Source organism: Somniosus microcephalus, chromosome 13 (assembly GCF_052327205.1).
Source record: "Somniosus microcephalus isolate GS21.2 chromosome 13, FLI_Smic_1.0, whole genome shotgun sequence".
Taxonomy (NCBI): Eukaryota; Metazoa; Chordata; class Chondrichthyes; order Squaliformes; family Somniosidae; genus Somniosus; species Somniosus microcephalus.
Window position 1 is genome coordinate 174,208,451 of NC_140999.1, and position 16,567 is coordinate 174,225,017.

At 39.9% G+C, this 16,567-nt stretch overlaps 1 long non-coding RNA gene across 1 annotated transcript; it reads right to left on the reverse strand.

Annotated features, from left to right (window-relative positions):
* Positions 1–1,537: 1,537 nt before the first annotated feature.
* LOC147108784 (uncharacterized) lies at positions 1,538–16,483 on the reverse strand. Its single transcript, XR_015080647.1, has 3 exons — positions 15,930–16,483; positions 14,270–14,641; positions 1,538–2,021 (listed from the first exon to the last, which is right to left on the reverse strand). It is a non-coding gene; the product is annotated as an uncharacterized LOC147108784 (long non-coding RNA).
* Between the last annotated feature and the right edge of the window lie 84 nt (positions 16,484–16,567).

Here is a 16,567-nt window from a genome sequence, read left to right on the forward strand (position 1 = left end):
GTATTTTGACACATCATGAATCATGTTCAGTTCTGTTGCTGCTATAATTTGAGAAGCATTGCTGGAAGGTTTGTTGCATTGTAAATTGAGCCTGCACTTCTATCAAGCTTTAAAAGCGATTTAAATCTGAGCTGCAGTTAATTTTGAGAGTTGGAATTTTGGGAGTTGGAATTTTGAGAGTTGGGTGTGTTCTTCTTGCCTTTGAAATGAGCTGAGCATGGACGGATCTAATGAATATTTCGGCCTTCAAGAGTCAGCTAGAACAGTGTGTAATGCACCTCAACAGCAGGGTTGTTGGGCATTCTCAAACAAGCTTGTTCTAACCTGAAAAGATCTTTTAAGGTTGTACGATATAGGAGTGTAGCAGACAGCACAAGTATGGCTCTCCCACCACTGGCAGTACCTGGAAAATATAGGGTAAAATTCTCTGATCCAGCACTCCGCACAGGGAGAGATGCTTAAAGAGAGCACGTATCAGAGATAGTGTTGATTCTCCAACCCACGTATCCTTCACGCATGGCTCCTTGCTGGGAGTATGAGGTTGGTGAATTTACCTTTACAAGAGAGCCCACTTACCTTGTCTTGGCAGCAAGAGAGGCTTACTTTTTTTGATGGGCCTTGTAAATTGTCACTGAATTCACTAGTTCCGCTTTTACCTGGCATCTGATGGAGAAACGTGCTGAATGTAAGTGTAAATAGCGAGAGTGGCCGACAAGATGCCCCTCTCGGCCAACTAGAACTGCAAAATAAAGATTCCTTTCGGCTGGTAAGGTTGCAGCATTCGAACCTGGATCCCAGTACTGAGAATCCAAAACGTCAGAGAGAGAGGAAGCACACATTTATTATCATTTGTGGATGCACCTAGAAATTAATTTGGTCGAGTCATACTTGTTTTTTTTTTTTAAAACATATTGACTTTCCAGGAATTCATAACAGCTCATTGTTACCCATTTGTTTTTGTATTTGCTGATAGGTCGTTGTAAAGTAGGCCAAAACTGTGAAAAGGTGGAACCTTCTGCTAACATGGCTCAACTGACTGGTTGGGGTGAAGATGGACTGGGTGGTGCAGTGGGTTAGATATTGGCTTTTAAGCTTTGAAATCGAAGCTTGGGTTCACATCCAGTATGGACACGCTGGGACATAAACCCCCTCTTGTCTATTGGCTGTAAGGGTACAAAGTGAAATAGGTTTGAGCAATCAGGTTCCGAATGGGCATGGACCCCTGCTACAAAACTAACCCTAATTCAGCACTAATTGCTACTAAACTAGCAATCTCACTTTGAAAGGGCACAATGTGGCTGGTGAAAGAAATGAAAAATTGATGCAGTATGAGGTGATATTATGAGATGGCAGCAGGGTCAGAGTAAGGGAGTTTTACTCTGCATCTAATCATGTTATATCCATCCTGGAAGTGCTTGACGTAGACACTGGATGGCCTAAGTGTTATGTTCCTAACATCCCTCACTTTGATGAGTATAAGAAAAATCCTTGACTATAATGGAAGAAAATTGTTGTAGTGACTCCAGTGAACCAGATAAAAGAGATTAAATCATTTATTTATATAATCAACACACAACTTGTACAAGTATTGATTAACTAATATTACAAGCCAGCTACATAAAAAAGATATTGCTTTGATGCATCATGATTCTCTTGTTGGAGGTGGGGGGGAGACACCTCAGAAGAAAATGCCAGGTTAGAGGTTTCGCTTTCCATATGCTCTTAGATTTGTACAGGCCTGCTTGATGACTAGGGTTCAGTCTACCCGTTTACACATGCATGATGTATTTGCAGATGTCAAGCGTCATAATGTCCCTATTGACAAATGTCTTCATAGCTGTTTATCTTCAGCATTCGTTGGCAGTGTCAGCTCAGGCACGTTCTCTGTCTCCAGCTCATGCTGTGGCGATCAATGCACAGCTACAGCTGGTTGAAGGGGACCAAATCCATAGAAGAGTTGATTTGGTTCCATTTTACCAGCTTTAGCAAAGCATTTGGCTCAAGAAAGGGCAGATGTTTATCTGAAATATTGATTTATCAATTTAAAAATAAATGATACATTCACATTTTATGCAAGAATGAAATCAAACAATCATCTTTTAATCACCATAAAGACACTTGCAAATCCACTGCCATATAGAATAATATTGTACTTATCAATTGCACTGATAAAATTTCAGTCACATCAATCTTTTATTGATATTTTTAGCCTATTACTGCTCATTTCTTATACATGGTTCTCTAAGTATTTGACTGTTTTACATCTTATTTACTAATAGATAATTATCTCCCTTGTGAAAGTTTAAGCACAAAAAAATATTGTATCCTAGAAAGTTGGATGCTGGCACTTTTGTCCTCTTCAGGGTTTCCTAGTCATGGGCAGAAAAAAAAATAGGAATAAAATTAGAAGCAAAAGGTGGTTATTGTTTTCTGCAGATCAGTTTGCGATCTCTGTAACCAGCACCATCTCTTCAGTTGTTCACCTCTGATGAATATAAGAGCTACACATTATCATAACTACCCATCAGCATTAAAACACCTATAAATCAAGAGGTAGCTAAACATATATTCAGATAACATTAAAGTGCTTGTGTTAGACAGTCTCCTCCACTCAAGCAATTAACAGGAATTTGGGAGAAATATATCGCAATTAGGAAAGGCAAAATGGAATAAAATGAATAGTTAAAAAGGAGGAAAAAAAAGTTACAATATCAACATGATGCAGGAAAAGCTATGACATCCAGAAACTGACAGGTGGAAAATGTATGCACATGGCAATTAAGCAGGAAATACATAAAGGGTAATTCACAGAAACAGAAATCACAGAAACGCCACAGTGCAGATAGAGGCCATTTCGGCCCATCGAGCCTGCATCGACACATATCCCACCCAATCCCCGTAACCCCTACACCAACACATATCCCACCCTATCCCTGTAACCCCACGTAGTTAATCCCCCTAACACTAAGGGTCAATTTATCATAGCCAATCAACCTAACCCGCACATCTTTGGACTGTGGGAGGAAACCGGAGCACCCGGAGAAAACCCACGCAAACACGGGGAGAATGTGCAAACTCCACACAGACAGTCGCCCGAGGCCGGATTCGAACCCGGGTCTCTGGCGCTGTGAGACAACAGTGCTAACCACTATGCCACCGTGCTGCCATCTTACATGGTCTCTGCAATTACTAAAACTAAACATGCAGTGCTACCGATTCCCATTCTAGTATGCTATTGAGGTTAAACTATTTCCTTATAGCACAGCACCTTTTTCTGTAATGGCACCCCAGAATAAACACACAAAAATCAACACTAATTTCAGGAAAACACACTCTACAATTAACCTAGGGCAATGGAGAGATTCAGATTGCCACAAAATTAACCAAAACAAATCTAAGACAGTTGTGTGGAATTCTTTGTGGCAATGAACTCTACTTCCTTAACCTTAACAACAAACAACTTGCCTTTAAAGCAAGAACAAAACCAACAGCACTACATTAAGATCTAAGGATAAAAGGACACCAGACCAAAGGAGGAGATATTAGGAGTGGTGACCAAAAGATTGGTCAAAGAGGTGGGTTTTAAAAAGTGTCTTAAAAGGAGGAGAGGGAGGTGGGAGGGAACTCCACAGTGTAGGGCACAGGCATCTGAAGGCAAGGCTGCCAATGGTAGGACGAAGGGTGGGCTTTTTGAGGAAGGGGATGATGGTGGCAGTTTTTAAAATGATGAGGCCAGTGCCTGAGGAGACAGTACCATTTATATTGTCAGCTATCATTGTAGATTAAAAGGGAAGTTTGGTGGATAGCAGTTCAGTTAAAATGGGTTTGAGAGAGCATGAGGTGGGTGTCATGGACAAGATGAGCTTGAAGCAAGCATGGGAGATTGGAGAGAAACTAGGGAGATAAGGGCTCAGGACTAGGGTGGGGGGGGGCTAAGGGAGGTCAGGGTTCATGGGTAAATGGAATGGAGGAAGCAGCAGAAGCAACTGAATGGAAGGACTCTATCTTGGTGACAAATAAATCTTGGCACTTGCTAGAGGTTAGGGTGGAAGATGCATGGGAGAGGGAGGCATTTGGTAGTGTAAAAAAGCAGCTGGGGATTATCTTGGATCTCCAGAATGATCATGGAGAAGTGATTGGTTTTGGTAGAGGATAGTGAGGTTCAGTAGGGCTTGACACAGTCAAATCTGCCAATGGATGACTAAGTCAATTGTGTATCAGCCAAGTTCCAGTCTGTGGCCCTTGAACTGAAGGAGCAAAGATGAGGACTGTTAAATGAAGAACCACCAAGATGAAAGTGATGGTTTTGCTGTGGACAAGGGCATCAAAAGTGGGGATGAGAGAGTGGATGAGCAAATCAACAACTGCAGGCGTATCATGGTGAATCAAAGGCCAACGGCTAGGCAGTTGAGAGTTTGAAAGTGCAGTTGGGAACAACTTGGAGAGTATCTTTCTGGTGTCGACGCAGAAGGAAGTTGGGTTGGAAGGGGCTAGGGGGCTTTTAAGGGCTACTTGCTTACTGGAGTTTGTTCAATTGGCTATTTAATTAGTTAATTTTTATTTTCATAGGTAATAAACCTCAATAAATCTGCTGTGCATAATTTAAGTAAACTACATTTGACGTTCAAATCGGTTTGCTTCATAAAAATGCCATGATGTATGAAATGACATTTTCTAGGAATTGTTGTATATTTTCATGTGATTAACTAGAACATTAACAAGTATAATTAAAATCTATTTGCCACAAATGTGCAAAATGAAAAATAGCAGTTCACTTAAATTGAGTAATCAAGGGGTTAATTTTTCAGTAAGGTTCCACCAACTTAACAGCATTAAACACATTTGAACAGTCTGGAGATCTCCATATCGCAGCACAATGCAGAAGATGTCCTTTTCAAACACTGAAACATTCCTGTGACATAAAATAAGTGAAATTCAGATACATTTTACACGTTTGCTTAAATTGAGGCGGAGATATATGAAATATGGGTAGGTAGGTATATGGTTATTGTATGCAAGGTAAACAAAGTTCCAATATATTACAATGAGCCTAACAGTTTTACCTAAAAAAATAACAAGGATTTCTATTTAAGTACAGATCAACAGTACATATTGAATTATCCAATAACAGTCATCTAAGTTGTCAATTTAATAGTGTGTTTTAAAACCAGTCTCCATCTTTACAGGTAATGTCATTTTATGGTGTTTTAAACTTAAGCAATTCTCTATACATTCAGGAACATTGATAATGGTAGTTCCTATCATTTCAGGCAACTAGTGTCCCTTGTGACTGTACCAGTTGCTAGTTCCTCTTCTCATTTGATAAGGTGCAACTTACGTGGCAAATTGGAACTGCAATGCTCTTTATAATGAGGAGAGCAACATTTGGAGGATGCCAAAATTTCTGGAAACTATTAATCGATCAGTACTGTTAATGAATCTAAAATATCAAATGTACAGTAGGTGGGCTCATACTGCGTTATTCTCCTGGCTTTCTGATATGCATCTACTGGTAAGTTTTGCCACTTATTGTTACTATCCTATTGAAGAAAGAATACTGCTATGTATCTGCCACTACATGTAGTCTGAGGCGTGTGCAAATTATTTTTATACAATGGGTAAATCAGTTACTTGGGCAATGTATCACAATCAAGACAAAATTAATAAAATGGAACATTGATCATCTTTAGGTTTATTGAAATTAATTTTTTACAACACTGAGAACTCGATGGGCTGAATGACCTCCTTCTGTGCTGTTATAACTATGGGGGGAATTTTATCAATGGGGGTGCATTGGGGGCAGGACTGCTCGTTGGGTTTCAGTCCCGTCCCCAACAACGTTCGGCCAACCCATGTGATTTTCCCTTGATTGACCTTGTTAGGCCCGCCCAGCGGGCTTAGCAGGCCAATTAAGGGAAAACCGATGACAGAGGACGTCAGCGTATGACGCATTCATCTGTCAAAAATTTTTGACAGATGAATTGTCATTGTTTGACAGCTTTGAGAAGCTGTCAAACACTGACAATCTCGGTTCTTTGGGGAGTCTTTGTACTCAAGATTCACCAAACCTCTTTCCCGAGCAGAAATCAGATAGCTGTTGCATCGAAGAATGCAGCAGCCATTCTGTCATCTCTGCCGTGGAGATGAGGAGCCTCCGGATCCCCAAGGGTTGAAACCTGCAGGAAGAAGCAAAGGTAAGTAAACTTTGTCTAACACTTTTCACTCACCTCCCATACTTACCTCTCCACACTTGCACCCATCACTCACCTCCACAGCGCACTTTTCGACCCCTCTCACCCCCGCAGACCCACTGCTCACCTTGCTGACCCTGGCGAGGTTACCCCGACGTCGGGAAGCCCGCACTTGTGTAGGTAAAATGGGGTTAATCCTCTTAACTGCCTGTTAACTACCTGTTAACAGGCAGTTAAGTGGCTGTAATCCCCTTCCCGCCTCGAGGAGACGGGTCCCTGCGGGAGTCTGGGACCCGCCTCCCGGGAAGATGGCACGGAGGTGGGTTGGGAGCGGGTTCGGTACCTGCTCCCAGTTTCTGCCATTTTCCCGGCAGTCCTGCCTCCAAACCCACCTCCCCAGGGCTGGCAAAATTCCCCCCCATGACTCTATTAGAAGCATGAATAAAAGGGCATATGGATATTTCCAGTCATTAGCAGAATGATACCAGGGATGAGGGACTTGGAGAGACTAGAGAAGCTGAGATTGTTCTCCTTAGAGCAGAGAAGGTTAAGGGGAGTTTAATAGAGGTGTTCAAAATAATCAGGGGCTTTGATAGAGTAAATAAGGAGACATTGTTTCCACTGACAGGAGGGTCGGTAACCAGAGGACACAGATTTAAGATAATTGGCAAAAGAACCAGAAGAATGATGAGAAGAAAGTTTTTTATGCGGTGAGTTATGATCTGGAATGCACTGCCTGAAAGAGTGGAGGAAGTAGATTAAACAGTAACTTTCAAAGGGGAATTGGATATATACTTGAAAAGGAAATATTTGCAGAACTATGGGGAAAGAGCAAGGGAGTGGTTCTAATTGGATGGCTCTTTCAAAGAGCCGGCACAGACACAATGGGTCGAATGGCCTCCTCCTGTGCTATAAGATTCTATGATTTTCAAAAGTTTGTTGGTAAATTTTACAATAGTAAAGCTGTAACAAGCATTTCAATAATAACAGAAAAGTAGCAATACTTAAAATTTAACAGAATAATTGCTCTTGAATAAAATTTCTCTCTCATAATTTAGAGTTACTTTCAATTTTACATGTTTTTGCACAGAGATTGCTTCAATGGGAGTTTGCCAGCCTGTGATTTATTAACTAATTCATTCAGTGCAACCATTGTAGGGAATACCCCCTCCTGATTTTACCTCTGTGCCTCCAAAATACAACAAATCCTGATGTGCTTTGTACTTTTTCTTGATGAAAACAAATGGATTCTCTCCTTGTGAGAAATAAAATTAAAATACTTCAAAACACGTCCCAGTTTAATGATGCAAACCCATAAAAATGAATGCCACAAATCATATTGCTCTTTGTGGCCAACTAATTGTCAGTTGAATGAAACCCTTTGGTGGCCATACTGTGCCTGTGCAGACACTGTCATTAAGGCACAGAGTTCTGGTTGTTACTTAATTTAAATGTTATCTTTTATTGTGGTGATAACTATTTTCGAATTCTGTTAAAATTCCTCTTGAATTCTACCCTTTTTATTTGTAGTATATTCACCGAATACCAGATAAGGCTCAATTTTGACTGCAAAGAAATAGGAAGATGGAGGCACTGGGGTAGTGCAGTGACACGTTTTTTGACACATCTTTATTGTAACCCAGCTGTGGAGAGACACAAGTTTGAATTCCCTAGGCTGTTCCGCTCCTGGTTTCAGATGTATACTGGAGAAAGACGCTGAATAGAAGCAAAGGAAGTGGGCGGGGTGGCAATTACAGAGTGAATCTTACCTCTTGGCAGTCAACACAAGAGTGGAATGGTCAGAGGTTGGGAGGTCAGCTACTTGACTTCATAGCTACAGTTGGTACAAGGGCGGCAGAGAGCTTGCGTTGATCTTTCGGTCTCATTTATATTTTCCTGAACAAGGGGCAGATCCCTGTTTATATCTCGATTAAAATAGTCAGGCTTCCCATAATCAGCTTTGTTAATGAGAAATAGAGTCAGACTTCACAAGTTTCAGAAATGGCCATTATTGCGTTAGTTGAACCATACCCTTCGACCACTCTTCCACCTCTCAGTGCTTACTCAATAAAAGCTGCGGACATTAGATGCTAAAACCATTGTTCTAAATATTAGCCCATCTTTCTCCTTTAGATGCTGACTGCCCTGCTGTGTATTTCCAACATTTGCTGTTTTAGTTTCAGATTCCCAGTATTCATTTTATTCACCACACTATTTTAAATGCATTTTTAAAGATTATATTGGTGAACTTTTCAATTTAAAAAAAGCATAGAACAAAAATTTAGAACAGAAGATATTGCCCCCAAAATAGGTTACAGACTAAGAAAAGAAAATCAGAGATATTTTGGGGGATTGCGATTGAGATTCCGTCTTCGACCTCAATGCTGGCAGTGTCCAGGCTGGCAATAAAACCTCCCTGTAGGACGACTTAATCCTCAATGTATATCATTCACTATTGACAACCTCTAAACCAAGTAACTCTCCTAATAAGCAAATAGAGTAATCTGTTATAAACAAAGTTGAAGCCCATAGATTTAAAAGGAGGAAGCATGTGATGCACTGAACTTTTCTTTTTACAAGAGATGCACTACATAACTATTATTGTTAAAGGAAGCATTTAAAGCATGTAAAGCATTTCAAATGGTTTCCACCATTAATGAATAAGAAGTGTTACTATTTTATGTTAGCCATTATAGAAAATGCATTTGCAAATGTTTGCACGTGCTGTATGGCAGAAATTATACATTGTTTTAAAAGCTACAGTGGTTTGATGCTTCAGTACTCTTAGGGCTGAAGACTAACAATTTAGACACAAGAAGAACTGCATTTCAAAGATTTTAGCTTTTTTTTGTCATCTTTTAAATACTTATTTTAGGTAAGAAAGCAGAGTGTTTGCTGCAAAATCCATTTTGCGCGATTGACATGGACATTCTTTGTGAGTTAGGTTTTTGGATCACAATGATATCATCAGCTGGGATAGGGCCATTATCAAAGCGCAATGTGTTAATTGTAAAAGGTGAAACTGGTTCCCGCAGCTGCTACCTTGAACATTTATTGAGCTATTATGTTTATTCGAAGAAATGAAATGTTTTTAACCTAATTTTATCAAAATAAGTGTGAATTTGCCTCAAAAAGTAATAGTATCAATTAACTGATAAAAATCCAAGGTAACCTCTGCAGAATGCTTAACATTTCAACCCTTCAACCTTTTCAATGTTTTTTAAAAGGCAAATATAAAACAGTCATTTTTGAGGTCCTTCATAATACTATTACTACCTCTCTACCAACACTTGTTACATTAAATTTTAATGCATAAAAATTACATTAATTTATGAATATGGTGAAGAGTTTCATGTCTGAGACAGCGAATGTTTTAACTTTGAATCAGCAACATCATTTGCTTTATTAATGCAATATGTGCTGAAAAAATTAACTTAACAAAACCCAGGAACTTTTGACTTCAAAAATTCAATTATTTAATGAGAAAGCTGCTCTGATAAAATATTAATTATTCACTTAAAATCTCATGAAAAAAAATTGCTCACAACATTGAACCAAATCAATGAGAAAGCATATTGACTTCAAATGGTTTAAACGAGCACTCAGGACAGAAATGAGCTAGCACATCTATTTTCTGTTGCTCTTTGTACAACGCTGAATAGATTCAGAGTTCCTCCTGCCAACTGGCCTGGATTTGGCTATCAGAGAGCACTTGTACTGTTTAGCTGAACAAATAGAAAGTAGCTACTTCAATAAACTGAAACAGGCCCAAGGAAGAAAAATGCAGAGTTTAAGTGTCACATCTAGTGTGCTCAATTGACTGTGCGGGTGACTTTATCATATAACCGCATAACCCACTGGGCTACCAGCATCTAATTCCAACATATTAAAAAATGATGCTTGTAAAAGAAAGTTGTAAAAGTTTTTCCATACGACCCTTTTAAAGATGACATTGAATAAAGCTTATTGAATGCTATAGTGCAAAGTATGCATTAAATAGGATTGTTTCAGCTGTGTACGATATACCAATCTTGTTAGGCAAATTGTAATCATGCAGAATTTCACTCTAAAGCCAAGGCTATGTAATTCTATGTAGTACTCATTTTGGTTGATATAAATAGGTTAAAAATGACCACAAATAATACAGAAGCTCTTTATAGTTGTTAATGCGTGCTATCTTTTATGTACGTAGTCCTTATAAAATCAGATAGCTCCAACAGCTTTAAAATAAAGAAAAACGTCAATACTTATGATTTAAGTTATTACTTTGGAGCTTAAACATTCAAATATTGCTGGTTTAGGTATGGTAATTGACAGATAATATATATTCCATATATAAAAATTGGTTTTGACAGCTTTAAATTTAAGCCATGATGGGCGACAACAGGAATATTTCAGATTTATCTCACCCAGCTGTTCAGCTACCAATCACTATACACGACTGCATTTGGTTACCATGAAAAGCATCTCGCTGTTCCATTACAGGGGCTGGTTAAGTGGGATTTCGGCACAGAGGGCAGCTGAGAATGAGGACTATTTATATCAGCTGTCATGGCGTTCTTGGACACGCCAGGGTGCTTATTTAGACAACAGCGCACTTCCATGCACTGCCCATATCAGGGCATGGCGAGCTACTTGCTCAGGCAGCAGAGCATTTCATAAAAAGCTGCATCTGTTCAGAACGTCAATCAGGCTTCCAGACAAAATCCTTCAGTTACAACGGTGTCAGCAAAATATTCAGACTGCTACACCTTTTGGGAGGGGGGTGGAAAGAGTGAATAGAGGAGAGGGTGGGTGGGTGGGGGCAAGGGGGAAAGTTAATCACACTGATAGAGAAGGCCCTTAGCAGAGAGTATGTGTGATGCAACTACGCCAGTGTGGTGGAGTGTCTTTGAGGGACTAGCTGGCCTTTTCCCTACTTTTAACCGAATAGAACAGTGGAAATAGGGCAAGATTAAATAGCCAGGCCAGTGTCAGACGCATAAAGAGATACTGCACTGCAGTGCTAATCTTTCTGCAATAGGACGTGCACAGCCTAAACTCTGACTCAGCAGATTTTTCTTTGATTTGTTGATCCAGGTACCGTACTCTCAATTTATGCTAAAACGGCAGCTGGCGCTTCCCTTCTTTAACCTTTTGCCACACATAAAATACACACTTCTGCTAACCCTGGGCATTCTACATCAAACGCCTCCCATCCTTAAATTCCGAACACGTGCTTCTGATTCCACTTGCGCCCCTTTTTAAAAAAAAAAACCAAAATGTCTTACGATTCTCCATCATGATGTGAGAGAACCGATCGACCTCTAATGCAACAGCTGAAGTATCTGTCCTTTGGGTCAATCTAATCATGCTTAATAGTGGTTTACTTCTCAGCACAACATTTTTCACTTCGGGGCGACAGTTTAAAATGAAATTGCTTATGCGCCATTCACTAATGCTTACACTGGGGCAAAGTCTAGGGTTTTAAACACTTGCGCAATAAAATGGTTACTGCTTTTGATAGTTGAGCTATTAAGTTTGAATTGTAAGCTCTCTTATCTTTTGTAGATACTAAAATTTACTGGATTGCTAGTTTACCAACTAACATTCATTGAAAGATCCCATTGGCATTTCTTGGTTGTGTAATAGATGAATAATAAATTGACTTCATAAAGGGTTCCTTTGCTGGATTCACTTTAGATATTTTGCACTGAAAAGCATATCGGATGTGTTACAATTTTGGAATTAAGCTATTAAGTAGGAAAGAAAATCTAAAACTTTAATGAATATAGCATATATTTGAAAAAGCAGTGTAAAGGGCAGGATACTTGTTACAATTATGAGATATTTTGATATGAGATCCTGCATATTGAAATTCAAAATCAGAATTAATTGGTAAATTAAAGATGATGATACAGTCAAGAAAAATGTCTCAAAAGCAGTAGCCTCTACTTTCCCATTAATAAATCATAAATTCTCTGGAGGTGCTGGCACTGAGTAGTAGATAAAATGCATTAACGAAATAGCCCAATATGGTCATAAAATGCTTTTCAATGGCCAAATGGACCAATGCCTTAGCCGAGAACGCAGATTTATTCTGTGTGACTGTGCCTGTCAAGTTGGGTTGAATGTAACCCACAATGCCTTTCTGTCATGCTCGTCAAAGGTCATCCTTTTATACCGCAGAAAGTTCTCAATCTAGTCTCTTTCACACCTGTTGCTGCCGCATTTTCTCTGCAGGGCTTAACACCTGTTCTTTCGGAGAATCCAACTGATATCACATGACGATTGGCTAATCAACAACATTTACACCCTCCGACCTTTTTCAAAACTGGCCGACTTCAAAGCGCAATTGCCTTTCCATAACGGTACATCACAAAACTGATTTATTTTCTTTTGCCGGATTTTAACATCTTATAATCCTGTTTTAGAAATCATTAGTGGTTTTCATTTGTAACTAGCTAGTCTCTTCCTAACTAACGAGTCAAAATCGTAAGACATGACCTGCAATTTAATTCAATGTATACTTCCTAAAAATGCATTCATAGCCATGCCTGATGGAAGCAAACTATGGTAAAGAAACATGCCACATGTAACACATCAACAACAAAAAAATCTAATTCGCAACATTGTATCACAAATACAACCCGATCTTTCCAGAAGGACTTGCAGGGTTTCAATTTCTGTTTTTCAGTAATGAACTAGTTTCACGTTAACATCCAATTAAGGCAAAATCTACCATTTAAAAATGATCATAAAATGCAGTTTAAAATAAAGAAGACTTGTAGTGACATATAGGCATACAATTTTACTCTATGTTCTTTATGTTACCCAAAAAACATCAAGAGTGAAGAGCTACATAATCAGTTAAATCTGGAAAGTCTAGTGCGACTTTGTGGCAAAACTTTTTAATTTGTATACAAGTTGTCTTCTAACTTAGATCAGGCTCTCCAAATGGCACAGCCTCCAATTTGGGAGGAGTGCAACTCTCGCTGAATTGCGTTTTGGAATATACATTAAAAAAGATGTCTTCAAGGTTTAGTAATAAATTAATTTTTGCAAAATATTTGAAAATTTGCTGGGAATTCTTAAATTGCTAATTTTGGTAATAATAACAGCAAAATATAAAAGTCACTATCTCATGCTGAAGAAAAACAGATTTAAATGCATTCTTCCGGGTGCCAAAAGAATTAAGCCTGCTGCTATATGCTGCTAGACTTATCTAGAGATGAGGGTACGCCTGCAATTTGAAGTACGGTAGTACAATGTGGTCACTGCCTGACTAAACACAATTGTCACCATTTACTTGACATTATTCCCCCTTTCAAAATAAATAAAATGAATGCTATTTTGATTCTGGTTTGTTAAAACAAATGTGGACAGAGAGCTTTCCTCCAGCCTTGCATTTCAAAGCACTGCCGCAGTCAGCATATTGAATATTTAATGTCCTGATGAGCAATTCCACCTGCTGACACAGGAAAAGTGACAGAACAATACATGCACTACAACAAGCTCATCAATTGACTTCACATTCAGGCTGCCCTGTCAGGCAAAATTTTTTTTTTCTGGAATGGTCACTCTTCTTTGTTGAACATTCCCTACCAGAAATACATACTTCTTTACATTCCATAGCTTGCAATGTTCATATGGGCATATAAAGAAGTATGTGCTCCAAGTAGGTAATTGCTGGATGCGCATCCTTCATGTAAAAAAAATGCTGATTCAGAATCCTTGCTTCCCAGAGTCTGGGTTACATGCAATGAATTTAAAGCACTTGTTAAAAGTGTTTCCCCACCCCTCCTTTTTGTTTTAAAACTATTGTTAAGAACTACAATATGGAAATGCAGTTTGCTTCACATATTTCCCATGGATTAGTATACAGTAGAGTTTGACAGTGGGGGTTCGGGGGTGGGGGGGGAGGGGGGGGCAAACGGGGATGGTGGGGAAAAGCTACATTTCACAACGCTTTAAGTAAAAGACATTCTTGCAGCCATGCCGTGTTGCATATTTTAATTCATACCAAGATCAAAAAAGACATTTAATTATCCAAACTGGTTGTTCATCACGCAGTTTAGAAAAAAAAGAATTTTGCTTACCTAGGTTAACGTGACAAATTCCATTTATTAGGGGGTCTCTAGTCATTTTTTTGACTGGTGGATGTTTTGTTGCTCCCGGGACTACTTCTTGATTTCAGGGTGCGTGCACTTTTAGGTTTGGCGCAGCTGAAACACACATCTGTTGCCATTGCGGACAGTTCACTCGCAAGTCGCTGTTAGACAGCGAGGCTTCCCCACAAAACAGAGATTTCATAAGGCCGGACGGAGTGCTGGGTTCAGCCCCTCGTGGTTTCAAGTCCCATCCTCTGCTTTCAGTCGCTCTTTCTCCGTCTCTGTCTTTCTCTGTCTGCTGCACAGTCATTCCAGGCTGAGCTTTAAACCTCCCCTAACAATGTGGCCAGAGTGGCGACGCTGAAAATGATGATCAGACTGAATAAAAAGGCTATTATGGGCAGGATTTAGGCACTAAGGCAAAAGCAAGAGGTCACACGGGGCACTTAATGCTCATTCAGCACTGCTGTAATGGTATGCTCTGTTCGTCCACTCACCTGCTTTGTTGACTGCTACTCCGTCCAAGCCTCACAGATCAATACCAATTTACAGGCAAATGCAGAGCAAATGTCTTGGTGTTAATGAATTTTACAATTTCACACATTCTTCTGATCAAAACTACCGGGGAGGCTTTAAACAAACTTCAGCAATGACCATTTAAAGCTGGGAGGAAATAATTCATTTTCCAAAAGAATAAACATTCAAAAAGGCCCTGCTGGGTTTTTTTTCCTTTTACTGTTACTTGTCATTTTTTAGTAGTTCATTTAAAAAGAGAGAGAGAGAACTTGTCTGAAATGTATTTCTATTCATGAACACACTAACTTTCCTCAGATGTCAGGGATAGTTCAGCTGCACTGCATTCTCTCAAACACTGGTCAGCACCTTTCAAATTTCACATGATAATGGAAGCACAGGAAGGTGAAGATGAATGTGTGACAGATTCCTCTCCCATTTGACAAATGAAGAGGGCAGACGATGAGAAACAAATGAAATCAGAAGCTGGCTATAGATGAGCTCACTAAGGAAGCATACATGCAATGAACACGAGGATGGCAGGAAATTGACACAACTCCCCTGCCCCCCCCCCCTTATAAATAGCGTTCTGAGCTTCAACATAAATTTTTAAGAATTCCCCAGGCAGGACGTGGGATGAAAGTTTTTATTAAGCTAAGATTTAAGGGACGTGGGCTTTTACTCACTCTAGTCACATTGTAAGATCTGTTGCTATTAAGTAATTATTATTATTGTTATTTATCACTGTTTATTTTTTAACTACATCACTTCAGTCAGCATCCATCAAGCAGCCTGTCTCAGCATTAAGCATAAAAGGCTTTTTAACCTTTCAAAGTGATCGCATGTCAGAGGTCTCACATTTCTGTTTAGATCATTCCAGTCCATTGCTTGCTCTGCAGTTTTTTTTTAAAAATACGAAATACACCACGGCAGAATTAAACCCTGGCAACCTCCTGCATTCACACACACAGACACACACGGGCTCCCACCATCACACTAAAATATCTACAGATACAGACCCACTGGCACGCAGACACGTATATCTGGGAGCATGTTGTATGGACAAGGGGCTGCCTGAGCCCCACTGTCAGACACAAGTGCAGTTAGAAGAGAAGGATAGAAGAGAAAGACATACCAGATCAGAGATTCTGTTGCAGCAGTTGTGTCACCAGAGCACTAGCTGAAAGCTGAATCAGCTTTGGAGAGTTAGGGATGCATAGAGGAGGGTCACAGTATCACGAGGTAATAATGCACTTCATGCAGCAGCCGGCAGCCTTCTCTCATAGCCAATCTCTTATGCAGAAAACGGGCCCTGTGATGGTATTAGTCCTCAGATGTAGAAATTCTTCTGAATTTGGCAGCCCCCAACTCCTTCTATCCTGCTGCAGCACAGACTTGCCACGTTGTTGGGTGTTAAAAGGTATAGCATACAAGCGGTAGCTGAAAGGCAGAGAGAGACAGAGAGCAAGCGAGAGAGAGAGAGAGAGAGACAGAGACAAGAGAGGCAGACCACGCTGAAGGACAAAACCAGGAGTTCAGGAGAGGCAACCTTCACTTGAATGGATGCTGCACCTTGATACATATGAGCCGCGCTGAACAGGACCGCAGCGGGCTACCTTCTCCCCTCCAGAGGTCAGACAGAAGTAGAGGTCAGGACTCACACACGCAGGAGGGGCTGCTGAGAATACTTTCTAATCAGAAAGTGGGACCACATTTCTAGTACTTATATACCCAGCTAAGCATCTGAAACATGCACTACCGGCAACCAGTCTC